We start from the raw sequence: 18524 nt of genomic DNA on the forward strand, positions 1-18524 counted from the left end.
TGTATGGACTTCCATTAGACTCCAAAGACCACTTTTTTTTCTCACCACACTTCTGTGCCACCTTTGTCATAAAGCAGGTATCTATATATGCATGGATCTGTTTCTGGTCGCTTTTGTCCATTGGTGTTTTTGGTTATTGTGCCAATAACACTGTCTTAATGCGATCGCTTTATGATAAGTTTACATATCTCATAGTATAAATCCTTCAGCTTAGTTCTTTAAGACTTTCTTGGATATTTTTGACCCCTTGCATGTTCATACACATTTTTAGAATTAGTTTGTTATTTTGTTAACACACATGCACCATTCTCCTCTGCAAAACACTACCATCACCACCACCACCAAGAATACTCCACCTGATGTGATTCTGATTGACCCTATAAATCAATTTGAGAAGAATTAAGATCTTTAGAGAGCTGGGCACAGTGGATCACACCTGAAAGCCCAGCACTTTGGAAGGCTGAGGAAGGAGGATTGCTTGAGACTAGCTTGGGCAATGTAAGGAGGCACCATCTCTACAAAAGTAAAATAAAATAATTAGCCAGGCATGGTGGTGTGCATCTGTGGGCCCAGCTACTCAGGAGGCCGAGGTGAGGTGGAAAGATTGCTTGAGTCAGGGAGTTTGAGGCTGCAGTGAGTCATGATTGTGCTACTGCACTCCAGCCTGGGTGACAAAGAAAGGCCCTGTCTCAACAACAACAATGAAAAAAAAAAGTAAGAGAAAGAAGAAAGATCTTTAGAGCATTGAGTCTTCCAGTTCACAACCATTATATATTCCTCCATTGTTGAAGTTTCAGTATTATTTTATAATTTTCTGTGTAGACAGCTCACACAACATTTTGTTATATTTATTCCTTGGTATTAAATGTTTCTGATGATATTTTACATGGTTTTAAACATTTTTTAAAATTGTTTTTGCTGATATATAATTAATTTTGTACATTGCCCTTGTATCTTGTGACTTGGCTAAGATTTTAATTCTAGGAGTGTATGTAGATTATTTAACCAAAGTCATTTCATCAACAAATAAAGAGCTTTATTTCTTTCAATTTTTATAAACCTTTTTGTTCTTTCTCGTTTGCGCTGTCTTAGACCTCCAATATAGCATTGACTAGAAGTGAGAATCACAGACCTAATTGTCTTGTGCTGCATTTCATGGGAAATGGAGTGGGGAGGTCTAAACAAGGGAGGTGGGGACCGAGTGCTCTCAGTGTTCCCCTTTCATGCACTTTCTTTTCTTTTTCTTTTTCTTTTTTTTTGCGAGGGAGTCTCGCTCTGTTGCCCAGGCTGCAAGTGCAGTGGCGCGATCTTGGCTCACTGCAGGCTGTGCCTCCCAGGTTCACACCATTCTCCTGCCTCAGCCTCCCGAGTAGCTGGGACTACAGGCGCCCGCCACTACACCCGGGTAATTTTTTGTATTTTTAATAGAGACGGGGTTTCACCATGTTAGCCAGGATGGTCTCCCTCGATCTCCTGACTTCGTGATCCGCCCGCCTCGGCCTGCGAAAGTGCTGGGATTAAAGGCATGAGCCACAACGCCCGGCCCCTTTCATGCACTTTTAAGGCACACAGTCACACAGAATGTTAGTGTATTAGTCAATTTTCATGGTGCTGATAAAGACATACCTGAGACTGGGCAATTTACAAAAGAAAGAGGTTTAATGGAATGGACTTACAGTTCCGTGTGGCTAGAAAGGCCTCACAATCATGGCAGAAGGCGAAAGGCACTTCTCACATGGTGGTAGACAAGAGTGATAGCCAAGTGAAAGGGGTTTCCCCTTATAAAACCATCTGATCTTGTGAAACTTATTCACTACCACTAGAAAAGTATGAAGGAAACCACCCTGATGATACAATTATCTCCCACTGGGTCTGTCCCATAACATGAAGCAATTATAGGAGCTACAATTCAAGATGAGATTTAGGTGGGAACACAGCCAAACCACATCAGCTACTGAGTGGGGTGATGATATTTAAAGCAGTAGGTCGTCTTCTCATGTAATATGGAGCTGTTATTAAAAAAAAAACAAAAGAATACTCTCCAATTAAGGAGGAGAAAGTGATGGCTCAAGCAATCAGTCCATAGGTCAATGGAAGGGAGGGAGAGAAGAAAAGCTGGGCCCAATTGCTGTTACCACAAAGTCCTCCTATACAAACATGAGGGATCACTAGCTTTGCATGGGTGTGAGCTCTATTCTTTTGAGAGTAGCATCTTGTGAGAACTATCTGGTTGAGTGATGTGTATGAAATATGTAATATTTCCACTGTCTATAGGTTGGAAGGTCTTTCCTAGCTTCATCATTCTTGCATACTTTACTGGCTATCACCAGCCTCCTTTCCAACAGGGATACTCCTGCATCTCATCAGTTCCTAAGCACGGAGGAAACTCCCAGGATGCCTTACCATACTTGGCTGCTTTGCCCTTGCTTATCTTGGAGATTCCATAAAATTGCTGACTTTGTGGGCTACAGTCAGAGGCTAGACCAGAGTGCCCAGAGGGGAAAGGCAGGTGGAAAAGGGCCATTTTGTAAAGGGTCTTAACTGTTAAGCTGAGACCACTGGACTGAATTGAGTATACAACAGAGAACCACTGAAGGCTTTTGATCAGATGAATGAAATGATCAAAGTTATATTTTAGAAAAATCAATCCCATAGTAGTGTAAAAGCTGCTTTGGAAGAGGAGAGATCTATTAGAAAACTATCTTGAGAATCCAGCTGAGAATTAATAATCCATGATTATGAGCATGGGTAGGAAAAGAGGGGCAGGTAGAAGAAACATGGTCCCAAACCCTAGCCCAATCCCCTTCCCATAGTTGTTGCTCATTAATTTTTGAGGTATCAGATAGATCCAGGACAATATCTCAATTTATAACTCTGTTTCCAATAGTAAAGGAGGGCTTATTAGATGATCTCATCTCTGTTCTCCATCCTACTAGGAAGCCATATGCAGCTGGTGCATTCTTGGGAATTTTACAGGACAGAGTCACGGCCTTGCATACATCTGTATCCAATACAGACTGCAGATGCTTTTTTGTTTTCATTTCCTTATATAGGGTTCTCGACACTTTCTCCCCAGCTCTTCCTACCCAAGATCCTCCCATTCAATTTTCAGAGTTTGTCTGAAGGAAGTGTCAAGACTAGAGGGAGAAATCCTAGGAGAGATAATGTGGGAACACCAAATTATAAAACTAAAAGATCGTTGACAGTGGCTAAGTTTTCTGTTACAGGATGCACTCCATTGCACTTTAGGAAAAAGTGTCATGCTGAGCTACTCTTGTAGAAACTCAGTGCTTACCTGCTGTCAGTCCTCTCAGCCAAATTCTAATGACTTCATAAAGAATAAAACAGGTGCAACTGAAAGTACCCAGGCGTTCTAATACTTAGACTCCCTCTGAAATCTTGCTCCCAATGGGAAACGCTAAAGAAGTGGGTCACAAGTCAAAGTAAGGTGAATCTTTGGCCTCGCAAGCTAGTCAGTGCAAGAAGAGTGAAGGGAAACTGTCTAATGATAACAGGCCTGTGTGGATCAGAGGCCAAGCATCTGGAAGACTCAGAGGGTCTACAATGTATGAAGTGATATTATCTGGTTGGGAAGTGTCAGTAATGAAAATGTAAATGTTGCTACTGCAGCAACCCTGGAGATTACAGAACCAGCAGTTGTGAGCTCTTGTATGAGCCAGGCCTCCACACCTCAGGCTGTTGGGAGGCAAAGAGATCAGTTAAATTGGAGGAGGTTAAGGAGAAAAAAATATGATATGTGTTAAGCGAAAAAATTTTAGAGCACTTTGTAATATCATGGCATTGGGAAGGCCTACAGATGTTCAATAAACATTGCTGATTGTTGGAATGACAAGATAAACTGTCAAGCTTTGCCTTATACTACTCCTCCACATAAAGGCCTTGCTGTTATTGTGGGTTGACAAGAGTTAGAATGAATTCTTGGTTGCAATACTTCTGTACATTTAGAGGTATTTTGAAAGTCTAGGTAAGTAACTAGTTGTTTTCTTCTTTAATTTCCTTGACTTTATAAATTATTTCAGTTACTCAATTCTACTTCAACATGGCTTGAGATCTCTCTTTCCAGTCACCATCTTGAATTTCCTAGGTTCTGTAGTGACAGGATATAGATAAGGAAACATCTTTAAAATAAACTATTAGAATTTAGACTTAACACTTTAGTCACAAGGCTTTCCTGATGAGGTTTCCACTGGACCTCATTTTGGATTATAATAACTAACTTAATCCACATAAATGACATCTGTGGCAAAGATTACTGGTGTGTTATTTTGCCTGTGAAAAAAGTAAGAATTTATGAATTTTAGAATTTCCTTGAGCTCATTTGGCCACTGAGTGATTTAGCCCTGATCATATGACTCCAAATCCTTACTTTTTCAATTTTGCTATCACATTATGAGAATTCACTATTTACCATTTTTCTTTCATTCTTGATTTTATTGCTTTGTAAGCTCTTGAGTTTATTTTGTCACCAACAGCGGGTTTTTTTTTTTTTCTGTTGATGGCATTGTATGCCTCTTCTGAATAAGAGTAATGCTTTATACTTCTTTTTTTAACTTCTATTTTAAGTTCGGCATACATTTGCAGGTTTGTTATATAGGTAAACTTGTGTCATGGGGGTTTGTTGTACAGATTATTTTGTTATCCAGATATTAAGCCTACCAGCCATTAGTTATTTTTCTTAATCCTCTCTCTCCACTCACCCTCTGCCCTCCAGTAGGCCCCAGTGTCTGTTGTTCCCCTCTATGTGTCCATGCGTTCTCATAATTTAGCTCCAACTTGTAAGTGAGAACATGTGGTATTTAGTTTTCTGTTCCTGCATTAGTTTGACAAGGATAACAGCCTGCAGCTCCATCCATGTTCCCGCAAAGAACATGATCTCATTCTTTTTTGTGGCTGCATAGTATTCCATGGTGTATATGTTCTGCATTTTCTATAAGAACATGATCTCATTCTTTTTTATGGCTGTGTAGTATTCCATGGTGTATATGTTCCACATTTTCTATGAGAACATGATCTCATTCTTTTTATGGCTGCATGGTATTTAATGGTGTGTATGTTCCACCTTTCCTGTAAGTCTGACTTATAAAAAATGGTATGCTGTCTCTAAGAGTTTAGCCAAACTTTTTAGGAGGCTGTGCTACCTCTTCTAGTTCCTCCATTCCTTCACTACTTCTTTCTTTTTAGTCAATCACTACTCATTTATTCGGTGACTGTCACATTCTTTATTTTTTAATCACAAATCAGTTGACTTCTGGTGTATGAGACTGTTATCTTGAAGGTGGCCTAAGGATACAAAGGATTGTTTTCATAGGCATTGTAATTTATACATACATTTAATTCAGATACATATGTAGCCTTGCCAACCAGTTCATACTTGTGGCCATGGTCCTTCAATACAGTGCAGGGGAAAAAGGGAACAAACATAAGGGGAGGAAAACCACATGAACTTGTTATTGATGGATTTTTCTAAAAAAAAAAAAGAGCCTGCTAGAATCATATTTTATCTATGTCAGCATTTTCTCTTGAGTCCAGAAGCCAATCTTTCAGGTAGCTTGATGGCTTTTGGCTCCTTTGTGACTGTGAACTCCATGGTTTGCTGACTCTTGATGTGCAGAGCAGTGAAATCAAGAGTACGGACTCTCTCTTACTTACTTTGACTAGCTGTGGGGCCATCCTTTCCCTCAGTGTCTCCTTTGTAAAATAAGAATAGTACTGACACAGCTCACAGGATTGTTTCATAGCCTACTAAAAAAAGAGTGCCAAATATTAGCAAGACTGGATGGCACACATCAATGAAATTATGAGAGGCAGAGAAATAGCACTTGATATGCTTACCATACCTGTATACTTCAGGCCACAGCTTCTGACGTGTATTTCCTATTGGATTTTACTCTGCCATTATATTTACACATGGTATGAATTTATATGCTTCTGTTTTTCATGTGTAGTTTGGGTTAAACTAGAAAAAAAGATTTATTGAATGTATTATTATCATTTTTTTAGCTGACACTTTTCATCACTACTCTCCATATTTAGGGATTTACAATTAGCTTATAAAAAATTTGATCCAGGCTGAAACTCAGCAGATGAGGTCTCAGTCAGTTTTGAAGTATGAGTTTAGTATACATTTTCAAAAGCAAGAGAGAGCTGTATTTAATATAAATGATATCTAAATTACATTAAAATCTAGTTCAACATAACGTGCTTTAACATTAACAAGGTATGGCAAGATCTCTTCAAATATATTCAAATGGGTAGGTGGCAGATAGCATTTCTTCTATTAGGAGGGTCTGGTGGACTTTACAACCATGCTGAGTTCTATTCAATTATTCAGGTATATCTCCGTTCTTCAGCTGTATCTATGCCTAAATGGCTTCACTATAAATAAACACATATATTTACCTGAGGTGCAGAACAGGAACCACTTCATTTTATTGTTTTTTAAGAGAGAATATATCGTTAGAAATCGTGTCTCCTTTCTTGAAGGGGTTGAAGGACACTAGGAATCCTAGAACACTCTATATACTATTTTTGCTATGTGAAAAATGAGTCAGGTTAATATTGGTAAAGCCTATTTTTTATTTTCTTTGGTTTAGGGTGAAAATCACACCTTTCTCCAGGTTAATGAGACACTTTTCTGAGAATCTCCTGATGCTTGAAAGCATTGCTATCAAGGGAGTCACTCTTTGCTATTTTACAGGAGAGAGAAGAAATAAGATCTAAAGATTTAAGAAGTCACTTGACCAGAAGGAATTGCTTAAATGCCAGTGTTCATAATCAGGTATGAGAACATATGTCCCTCTGTGTATATGTTTACTTGTTTAATGTCATCTTTTCACAAGCCATCTCATTCATTCTAAAAATGACTGAGACAGCAGTAGGAGTAAAAACCTTTCCTCTCTCTCCAGGGAAAGGTGGTCACAGATTGGGGATTTGGCTCTTACTACTGCAGAGAGGGCAAATACGTTACATGTTGCTGAATGCTGGGGTCCTTGCTGACAGTCTCTTACAGATGGGATATTAAGTTCCATGGGGAGAAAATAAGTAGGAGGAAGCCTTTTCTGGATGAAAGACAAAGGGTAGAGAAGGTGGAAATAAAGAGAGGAAACTTGAGAAGGAACAGGGAGAGTGGGGGTAGGAGGTTTGGACATGAGTCCTCCATTCCTGAATATTATTCACCAGGCAGCCTATGGTCAAAAGGCACTGTGGCTAGTAACCTGGGAGAAGAACTGATGTGAGGCTAAACACTCAAGTACTCAGGAGCTGTGTAGACCAGAGAACCAGAATCTGCCCCAAAATGGAGGCCAGAGAGGATTTGTCCTACCAGCATTACTGCACAGTTATTACAAACAGGGAGTCAGTACCATTTAGGGGCTGAATCTATGCTTGCCATATCTTTGGACCCTTGAGGAATATACTTGTTTGTGTCCCAGGAGACTTAGAATCCCTAATGGGCCCAGTGGGCCCAGTAGTGTGGAAGAAGAGAAGCTCCTGTCCCTGTACTTTACACCTGGCCTCAAGTACTTTAAATCACCTAGAGTGAACAGGAAGTGGACATCCTTGGTCACATTTCTTAATTAAAAAATACAGAAATGTTGTAAATGAAATTTCTAGTTTATTTTGTTGATTTTTACATTGATGTATGCTTTTCCTTTGTCCGTGTTTCATTTGGCTATGTATTGAGGTTACTATTGAAATTCAGTTATGTTCACAACAATTACATTAACTTTGGTGGTCTCTCCTTTTTTACAACATTATATTATAATTGGAAACATTAATCAGTCAATTCTCATAATCATCTATGTCAAGTATAACATTGACTATGGTATTCTATTTTACCTGAGAAATTATCAACAAATAGTTATTTTATTTTTTATGCAAGAATGTTAAGAATGATTTACATCCAAAGTGACGTCTTTGTTGTCATTTAGTTGCATTCTTAATCTTTGCTTTGTATTCTAAATCTTTGTTTACTAGACATTAACAAATTTAGAATTAGAGCTGATAGATTCTTGTTTCGTAAACAATATTAGTAGAAGAATGAAGATGAATATAATGGCTACCTTTGTCATAAAGATAAAATATCACTGAAAAGTGATTTTTAATTTTTGAATAATTTGATATCTAGTAGAGGATCAATCTTCAAGTCAACTGTGGCATCATTTCATTTCATCTTAGAGCCAAGAGACACCCAAGGTTCTTTCCATTCTCCTGCTTTGTTCCTCTAAGCACAGTTTTTCCACAATCACTGTCATTCTTCCACTCCCACAAAGGCTTCCTCCTCCAGCTCCAGTACCATGGTTCATACCCTCAGGTCCCCCTCAGCAGCAGTGACTAACACACAGCTGCTAGTGACATCAGCTGAGCTCTACTCCTCCTCTCTGTCCCACATACCCCTGGTGCACAGGAACTGTGAAGTAGAAATGGAAGAGTAAAAACCTGTAGCATAATCTTCTTTTAATTAAATGCAGTGAAAGCCTTATCGATCTGTGAGTTCTTTCTTACATTTAGGGCTGGAAATTCCTAACAAAATTGTTTTTGGCTTCTTTAGAAAACCAGAATAAGAAAAGGAAGAATTAAATGTTTATCATCATTCATGGGCTGTTATTTGCATCTCATAGTGGTGCCTTCTAATCTAGGCAGGATATCTGCTAAAGTGATATTTGTTTCTGTTCATAGGTCAACCTTTATTTAAATTGCCCCTCAGTGGAGAAATACTAGACCTGAAACAGACCTAAATGTGTTACCAGAAACTTAGGGTCTGGCTCAAGGTGATTAAATGCATCCAATTTGAATTTGTTGTCCTACCTCCAGGTCTACTAACTCCTCCCTCCCCACCATCTTGGGCAAATAAATAAATAAATAAATAAATAAAAATCTAGAAATAATTCTTAATTTCTCACTTTTCTTCCTTTTCACATTTAATTCATCAGCAAATTGAAATTATATTACAAGTCCATCAGTTTCTCCTCTGTTGCCAATACTGCCACCCTACTCCAAGCCAAAACCATTTCTCACTTGGATTTCTGAATTGGTTTTCTAATCTGTCTTGCTTCTGCTCTTGCTATTCTTCAATCTACTCTTCAAACAGCAATAACCAGCATGAGCTTCTGATCCTGCTCAGAATTTTCCAAAAGTTTTCTATTAAATTTTGAATAAAGCTCCCAGCTTTTTATAGTGGTCAAAAAATCCATAGACTATTTGACCTCTGTGTACTACTCCAATCGTTTCAGTTTAATTGAATGTCTGCTATGTGCTAGGCACTGTTCTAAGTGATGGAGACACAGTGACTAAGACAGTCTAGATTCCTCCTCAAAAAGCTTATGTCCAGGAGATGCAGATATGCCATACACAAAGAGTTAAAAGGAGTATATATGATGTGCTATAGTGAGTAGATTTCACCTGAGGATTAAGCCATGAGGGAAGGGCTCATTTAGAAGGTGGCATTTAAGTGAAAATCCAAAAGACAAGATGGAACCCATCCTGCAGATACCAGAAAGAAGAACAGATAAACTATTAGAGGGCTTTATATAGGGTAGTTTTGTGAACTGCTTCACATTGTCAAAAGATGACTCTGGCTGCTGTGGGGAGAATTGAAGAAGGCCATTTGGAAGCAGGCAGTCCAGTTAGGGAGCTAGAGCCGTAGTCCGGGCAAAACATCATAATAAGTTGGACTAGGATGGTGAATAGAAAGGAGTGGACAGATTCGGGATAACACGTCCAAGCTAAAACCTGTTATTGACTGAATGTTGGTGTGAAGGCCAAGAGAAATTGATGAAGGTAATAGACTATGAAGGAAAAATTGGGAGTGGGTGTGAAAACAAAGAGCCTTCATTTTGCACCCATTAACTTACCATGCACGTTTCTGGTAAATGCTACACTTTGGTTTCTCTAGCCTCAAGGCTTTTGCACATGGCATTTCCTTTAGACTAGAATACTCGTCCTATTGATACAACTGCAATGACTGGAGGAACACCAGGGTCCTTGGTCTCGCGCCGATGGGATTAATGACACGGACACACATGAAGTGGTTTTAAGGAGTGAAAAGTTTAATGGGCAAGAAAGAAGGAAGAAAAAAGAAAACAGCTCCCCTGTAAAGAGGCAAGGGGGAGGAGGGCTTGGAACAGAGAGGAATGCCATGTATGGTGGAAAAATGGTTGGTTGTATCAGTGGCTGGAGGAGGCAGTGTTTGGTTTGCACAGGGCCCAGGGGATTGGTTTGACCAGGTGTGTCATTCACGTAGCCAGTGAAAAACCTGGCCCTCCTACCTTACCTGTTTAATATGCAAATGCAGGTTGCCATGATATTCTGAGCACATGGTGTTATCTGGAAGTGGTCATGACACTTGGCACACCTGGTGACAAGGAGAAGGCGGGAATGACCATATTGTGTAGACCCTGTTTCTAATTGCCAGCATTTGCATATCAAAGCTTGCCAGCCTGGCTCTTTAAGCCGCCTTTCTGTTGGTTTCTGCCAAGAACGTTTACCCTATCTAGCTGCCTAAAAATATTTCTTAATAATTCTGGCATTACTATGTCCTAGCGTGGCAATTCCTTAAGGTCCTAGTGCAAGTGTCACCTATTCAGAAACATCTTCAGACCACTTGCCCAGATTACATTATTCTCTATTCAGGTTGATTTTTTAATTATTTTATTTGTAGACTTTAAAAATTGTTTGGTTTTCTCCACTACTGTAAAAGCTCATTGAGGGCAAAGATACCTTCATTTTGCCAAGCACTGAATTCACACCATCTAGCAGAGAGTGGTACTTAAGTATCAATAAACACTTTTTGAATGATTGCATTATGTAGATCACTGTGCCAGCTTATTAGTTCCATGTGAGTACCCATACGTTGTTTAATTTCAATTGAATAGGCTTGCAACAAATCAAATTTTATTTGTCCCCCTTGGTTTATATACTGATAGAAAGTTTTAATGAATAGATTATTGGTTTCTTCAGTAAATAGCCCTTCAGCTCACCTCTGATTGCTCAGTGCCTGGCTCAGAGTGACCATTGAGAAGGCATTTTTCTTTCCAAGCCTCAGTTTCATAGTCTGTAAGACTGATATAAATATGATCTCTGCTTTAAAGAGTTATTGTGAAATTAAATAGGATAATCCATATAAAATACATAGCACAGTTCCTAGTATATTGTAAGCATTTAATCAATGTGACCATCATCATTATTATTATTGATATTAATTGCTGAAAGAACAGAATGTTTTTGACACTAAAGGACCTTACAGATGAGTGAACATACTGCTATTCATTATTGTCCACAAATAAAAATTGTTAAGTTAATGTTCAAATTTTTATTCCAAACAATATTTTACAATTGTATGTTTTTCCGAGGTAATTCTCAGAACTTGCGTTTAAGTGATTTAACATCATGATTCTTTCTATGATTTGAACGACTTAATTAAAGGCCATTCTTCTTAAGCTTAGTGCTTAAAAAAGTCTTAGTAGAATTAGGCTTTTAGAAATTCTAAAAATATGAAAGAGAAAAACATTTAACTCCCTAGATATGTGCAAGCAACAGCAAACCATCAGATCAACTAAATAGATTAAAAGTACCATTTAACATTAGCTAAATATCCTTTTATTTTTGATACAAAAAACATAGTAGAATTCCAGTGGTAACTAATGTAAATAATTTATTTTTCCTCATTTAATGGCTATAGTTCTAATGATATCGTGTCATCATCAGGTAAAATGTCAAAATGCTTAAGGACTCTACTCTAAAATAGATTTTTAATATTTAAAAGGTTTGTGCAATTTTAAATAAGGCAGTGCCACCCAATATCATAGCATGCTTCATGAGAAAAAGATGCTAAATTTCCTTGACCTAGTTTCATCTTCATGTTTAGGAAACAGTGTCTAAGAAGTAAACAAAGTAGTTGTGCCTCACGTAGGAGATGATTATTGTTTGAATTTATGATTCATGCCTTGAGCAAAATTTTGTTTGTGGCCTCATTTGCAACCATAATTTACAACTTTACCAGGGATATGCTGTGTATTTGGAAGGTAATATATCAGACTTGCTTTGTACTGAAACAGTTTTCTAGCTCTGGGTATAGTATTTTCTGTGTTTCTGTTAGCTATAAAATTTCTAGGCATAACATTTATTGTAGCAAATATGGAAATTAAAAAAATTGTATTCCCCTTAGTTATGTCTTATTGTATTTATATTCTGATTATGGTTAAATCCAACTATTGTTTAAAGGAGTTGTTAATCCTGCAAATATCTGGTTGCAAAAGTAGGAAAATTTACCTTTTTCAAATTTTTAAAAAAGATTGCATCATTTTTGCATTGTGTGTAATCTCTCATCTAAGAAAATAATAAGTAACGTGATTCCAATATAATGTTTGTGTGTGCCCTTAAAATTCAGAATTTTTTTTCTGTTGCAAATAATAAGTAGACTATAATACTGTAAAATGAGTTTTGCCTGTTATCTTTCATCTGTAAGTTAGTGAAGAATTTCCCACAGTATTTATTGGAAGTTCCATTGTCCATTCTAATTTCAATTGTCTTAATACATATGGAAATACCGGGGATTTTATAATCAATCAATCAGTCTACTCCAAGTTCTAGAGATCCTCAACTAAATGTAATGTATTTTCTAGCACTGACATGTATTTATTTGCATCTTTGTACTGCAATTTATATTACGATGCTCTTTTATTAAGGGTAATACTTATTCCTCCAACTAAACATTTAAAAATTAACTCTAAGCTTCCATTAGTTTGAAAAATTTCTGGTAGCTTGATGTGAAAATGTAATCTTAATAAATATGACTAACAAATATGATCCCATGCTATAATTTTAAAATACTGAAATTATTATTCTGTATCTGATTATATACGTCTAAAAACACAGTTAAAAATAGAAAATATTGCCGTTTTTCTTGTTTTCTGATATAATTAATAAGAAAAAAAGCTAAAAGCTCAAGGGTAGTTTAAAAGTGTAGAGAAAACTTGACAATGAACATTTGCCTAATATGCTTGGTGCTACATGTACTTACATCGTAAAAAATAGATCAACCTAGAATCAGACTCTTCCAGAAGTTCTTTCCATCATCCAGTTCTTAGCAGAGTTTCTCCTGACATAAAGGTAAGTAGACTGAATAGTCTAGTGAGAAAGAAAGCTATCACTTTTTCTGGCAGTTACAGTAGAGAAGAGAGAAGTAGGATAATGCCTTTAGTCACAATGCTGGGACTTCAAAACAGAATTAAAACTCTGTTTAGGAGAATGTAGGCTCAAGAATCATTTCGACACTATTACATATTTCTTTTCTTCCCCCAGTAATTATTCATTCAGCTATTATAACTAACCACAGTAATTTTCTTAGAACAAAGGAGAGCATGGCAACAATAGCTTTAAAAATGACGAAGTTTAAATGCCCAAGGTCAGAGTGTAACGTTTCCATTTCCATAAGTATTTCAAATGCTACAGGCTTTATGTAATAATTTTAATGTGAAAAATATGCAGGCCACGCTTCACTGCTCTTTGCATATACTGCAAAGAGGAAAAAAAAAACCTTAAAAATTGCTTAGCTTTAATTGAGCAAAGGGATTCACATGTGATCTGAACTTGTGGCTCATAATTCCTCTAGACAGCTTCGGTTGCCGTGTGATGATCCTAATTAAATTATGTAACGGCACTGAACTAGCTAAGCTAAAGGGCCTGTTCTTTCACATCACCTGGTGACTTAACTCTTTACAGGACTCTGGGTTTGGGGCTTTGGTCTTCTACCACAATCTTGCGTGTTTTTCATTGTTAAGGGTAGGAAAACACAGTATGGATGGAATCCGCTTTAGAAGTTTCTGCCTGTAGGTGGCAGCATTGTAAGGTTTTGGAAGTCGTGAGCTCCCAGGTCTCTGTCTGCCTTTCCCCCAAGCCTCATCCACCCGCGCCACATCAGGGGAGCTAACATCACTCTATGCTCATGTCAGGTAAAACTAAAATGGAGAGAAATGTCGTAGTCAAAAAATTAGGCTTTGTTCACTCCCGCTTGTGTTTCATTATGTTTCTGATGATATGGTACATTTCTAATTCTGACCTGAGATTCAGCTAAAGGATTTTTCTCAGTAGTCAAGCGTCAACCCATGGCAAACCATACTTTTTCAAGTAAAGAAAGGAAATTATTCTGGGGGAATAATTATTTAACTTAGGCATGCCTATTTTAATCGCTTGAGAACAAGTTAGACGGCTTCCTGGGGCCACATAGAAATCACCTAACGAGGTCACCTCACAGTAATCTCAGTGTCCCTATAAAGGTTAGCTTCCCTCTCTTCCTCCCTCCTTTTCTCCCTCCCTCGCTCTCTCTTTTTCTTCCTTTCTGCTTTCCTTTCTCCTTCTCCTTCTCCCTCCCTCCCTTCCTCCCATCCCTCCTTCCCTCCCTCTTTTCCTTTCCTTTTCTCCATGTGCGGTCACCCTTTCACTCAAGATCTGAGATTACTTTTCTGATTTGGCCAGGGTAGAAAAGAAACAAAGGTTTACCAAGTAGAAAAGAAACAAAAACTTCACCAAATTTGATACATTTAATTTACAAGTCATGATTCATGTAGCTTTTAATGATGTATTGTTTTATGCAATATGAATTTCTCAGATTATATCACTATAATACATAATAAATGCGTATATGTGGATGCTAGCATGGATTTTATTGACTGTGATGTTTTTCCTTAGACCCACAGAGATCTTGCAGTCTTTCCTCGCACACTTCTCTCTGAAAGTTGTGCTTCAAAAACTTCCCTAGGTGATAATGGCAACAGTGTAGTGTAAGGACACTGGTTTCAGGCCTTGTATGAAGTCTTTGGTTAACTGAATCCTTGGGGAAAATCATTTCTGAGGTCAAGATTGACAAAATTGTTTAAGTATTATTGAAAATATAAAACAAAATTGTTTCCTCAATAAATATAATTAGCTGCATATACTGCAGTTTCAAGAGCAAGCACTGATGTTAGGACCAGCTCTTTAAATAAAATAGGACCTCTGTGGTCTCTGGAGGGAACATGCATAAAGCAAAGTAAATGATTTTCTGTCAACACTAAGTAGACAGGTGCTTACATTGAACAGCATTCTAATATGTCTCTGAATATTTATGTCTTCTTTTTCAAATGCATTGCCCATGAATGTCACAGCTGTCAAACGTCTGTACACAAGAAGATAAAAAATGAAATTAATAAAAGGCAGATCAACATTTCGTTTGTTTGGAACACTTTTCCCCCTTGCTTCTTTCTTTTTTCTTCTTTTTTTTTTTTTTTTTAATTTTTAACTCAGCTGTGTTTTAGGATTTTGGTACATCTGCATGTTCTAAAAGGCCAATGGAAATATAAGTTGACTAGTTGTATTTGGGCTGGCACCAGGGCCTGTCTTAGTATTTAAACACCAAAATAATCAATGGAATTAATGACCAAGAGGAAAAGGGTCTGAGGATTTTTCTAGCCATTTCCGCTGTCCATGCGCTTGGCTTGCTTGGGTGCCACAAACAAGATTCTGACAGGTTGTCACTGCCCTGACCTGAAACTCAAGTTTGTGAGGTGAGAGGCTCTTAAATCTTTTGGCTTCTGTAGCCCAGAGTTTTAGCTGTACAGAGTTAGTGCCAAAACAAGCCATCATGTGCCCTCAGAGTTATAAAGGAATTTGGTTTTCAGAGCAGAGATGACTAAATAGAATTGGTGGTAGATCAAAGCAATGAATAAAAAGGTCTATTTAGTCATCAGATCCCTGCCTCTCTGCTTCTCATGGTACTGAGAGAGCCAGTGTGTATAAAGAGCATGTGTTAAGATGAACTCAGCAGTCACTTGACAAGCATTTATTCATTAAGAAGCTGCACATTTTTAGGTATCTGGTTGTCCTTATTAGTAAGTAACGCCCGGCAAAAATATCCCCCCAGATGTTTTCATATTTACTTTGCAATGTCCAAATGAATCATTTGGCAACAAAGGAAAATACAGTTTAAATATTGAACCAGGAATTTAAGCTCAGGAACTCTTTGTACTTTGTTTTGCCCTTGATGAGAATTTTTCTAAATTAAAAACTCTCCAAATTGTCAAATCGCTGTTGCAAAAACCTCAGTTTAGTAAGATTTAGAATTTGGTTTCCAAATTTTGGTCATGTAATTGGTGCTTTATTGATAACCACAGATATGAACCAGATGTAATCAATATTGGTTTAGCTCAGATTTGATTTGGAGAACATACTGGTTGCTTTAATTTTTTGTTGTATTTATAAAAGTTAAAGAAAAACCCCACGTAGATTCAGTTCTGATTTGAAGAGGGTCACTGGACATTTTTTTTTTCTTTTAAGAAAATTTTAGTTCGTTGGCAGTCTGATTAAACAAATATTTGAGTATATTTATATTGGGAGTTGTACAAAAGTAGTTTGTAATATGGCTCAGTTCAAGTTCCTTTGATTTGTACTGTGCTATTGATATGGATTACTTCAACAAAATATCAACCTCTTTCCAATCAGTAATTTAACCTATTATCGGTAAAATTAGGGGTGAATCAAATTGGCATGGACCCTGAGGATTTTTTAGAGGTAGATGCTGATGCTCTTGTGGCTGGAACCTAGAATTTCTCTCCATCTCTGCCCACTGAAATCCTACTCCTTCTTCAAGATCCAACACAAACGCTACATTTTCCATCAAGCCCTCTCTGATTCTCCCTAGACAAAAGTATTTTTTTCTCTTCTTTTTTTACATAACACTTTGTAAGTACTTTAATGAAAGTGATTATCATATTCTGCTTCAAGTTATAAATAGTGGTTGATGTGTTTACTTCTTTCAATATATCATAAACTGAGGGCAGAGGCTTTTTCTGTTTTAAAATTTGTATTACTGCAGTTCTAGTACTCTTGTTTGCAGATTACTTACAAGTGTTGTGGCTTTCAATGCTGGTTGAATCTTTGTTGCTGTTGCTTATTTTTTGTTTTGTTTGTCAGTTTGTTTTGGTTGGAATGGCTCATTTGGCAGGAAAAACATTGCAACTATAAAATATAATCCAAATGCTTATTATTGAAAACCTTCTAGGGCATTTCATAACATATACATAGAGTATCTAAAAAATATGCAACCATTACTAGCAGTTCGCTGAAGTTCACATTTCAAATAGGTTGCATCTGTTTCTAATCAGGTAACTGAATGATTAGCAGGAGAAAACATATGATTAGAAAGCATATAACCCTTGCTGATACGTATTATTTTAAAGCTCTCCAAACTAAGGTCAATAAAGAAATAGTACATGCAGCAATAAGAGCTAGATTAGAGGAAGAGTTTCACCAATAAACCCTTTTGTGAGCTGTTGCAGAAACAGAACTAATTTAACTGATGGGTTGAGGCATTTGGGGCTGACATGCAAACTAAGGGATGTAAAAATAGATGAGAAGAATGGTGACTAGGAAAATTATGAAAGTTGTAGTTGAAGAAAATAAAAAAAATGTTTACTGAGTAGAAAGTCAATGGGCAGGTGATTTCATCCCTTTTTATAGGGCTATACTTTTAACTCAAAGAAAGCTAGTAAGAATAATGGAGAAAAGCCTTATGTTTGATAAAAGAAAATAAACAGACACTATTACAAATAAGAAATGTTGGAATGCTCTTTTTTTACTGTCATTACTAATGGGAAAGATAAAATGACTTTCTTGAGGTAGTATATCATTTTAAGATCATACTTATCTCTTAGCTTAATTCATCAACTGAGCTACTTCATTTTGAACAGTTTTTACACCATTGAGCTTGAAGTTCACAGAAGGAAAGAACAAAAAGCTCTGTTCTCTACTATGATTTGAACCAGACACAATTTACTTCAAAACTGCATGCTGTCCTTCAGTTAATTACTCTCCCTCTGAATTCTATCAGATGTCCCTTTTTCTGCAATTTGGACAGTGTGCAACAGAAGAAAGACATGGGGAAACTTGCTCTTGGTTTTATGTTGGTGACGTGCTTTATGAATTGACTTGATATACTTTTCCAGGATTTATTACAGAAACTGGCTACACTTTTCCGTAGACCATCCCTACTCAGTATAGTCAAGGCTCACTGGCTTAACAGAACTTTATGTCTGACAACACCAGTGTGCCTACAAAGCTGTTCTAAAAAGAATGAAAATTTGGTTTGACGTAAAAGTCTACTGTTCATACAATGCCTTGTAACACTGTATTTCATTAACACTATTATTATTTTTAAACTGCAGTGTGAGACCCAAGTGTGAGACAAAGAATTTCAAGTTCAAAGTAACTTGAAGCCACAGGGCCCTCAGCTTGGGAAATTCTTGGAAATCTTGGAGGTCATGGACCTTCCAAAAGACATAGACAAGGGACCTTGAGCTAATTTTAGCTAAATGTAAAGGACAGAATGACCTTACCTGACACAAGATTTACTTTTTGCCATTTTTTTTTTATCTTCTGGTTATTTATAAACCAACAGCTTAACTAAACTACATGCTGTGGTTAACACAATTTAAGCAATTATAGCTCATAGTGATAGTTTTCCTGAAGATTAT

General features: G+C 37.2%; 1 long non-coding RNA gene across 3 annotated transcripts in view; it reads left to right on the top strand.

The window, feature by feature from the left end:
- LOC134736631 (uncharacterized) overlaps positions 1-18524 on the top strand; it is a 504835-nt gene that overhangs the window by 193723 nt on the left and 292588 nt on the right. For 2 of the 3 annotated variants that reach the window (XR_010120744.1, XR_010120743.1), the window contains exon 3: positions 6615-6799. This is a non-coding gene — a long non-coding RNA (uncharacterized lncRNA). The remainder of the gene's footprint in view (positions 1-6614; positions 6800-18524) is intronic. The other variant, XR_010120742.1, reaches the window with a different exon arrangement.

Source organism: Symphalangus syndactylus, chromosome 5, assembly GCF_028878055.3.
Source record: "Symphalangus syndactylus isolate Jambi chromosome 5, NHGRI_mSymSyn1-v2.1_pri, whole genome shotgun sequence".
Classification (NCBI taxonomy): Eukaryota; Metazoa; Chordata; class Mammalia; order Primates; family Hylobatidae; genus Symphalangus; species Symphalangus syndactylus.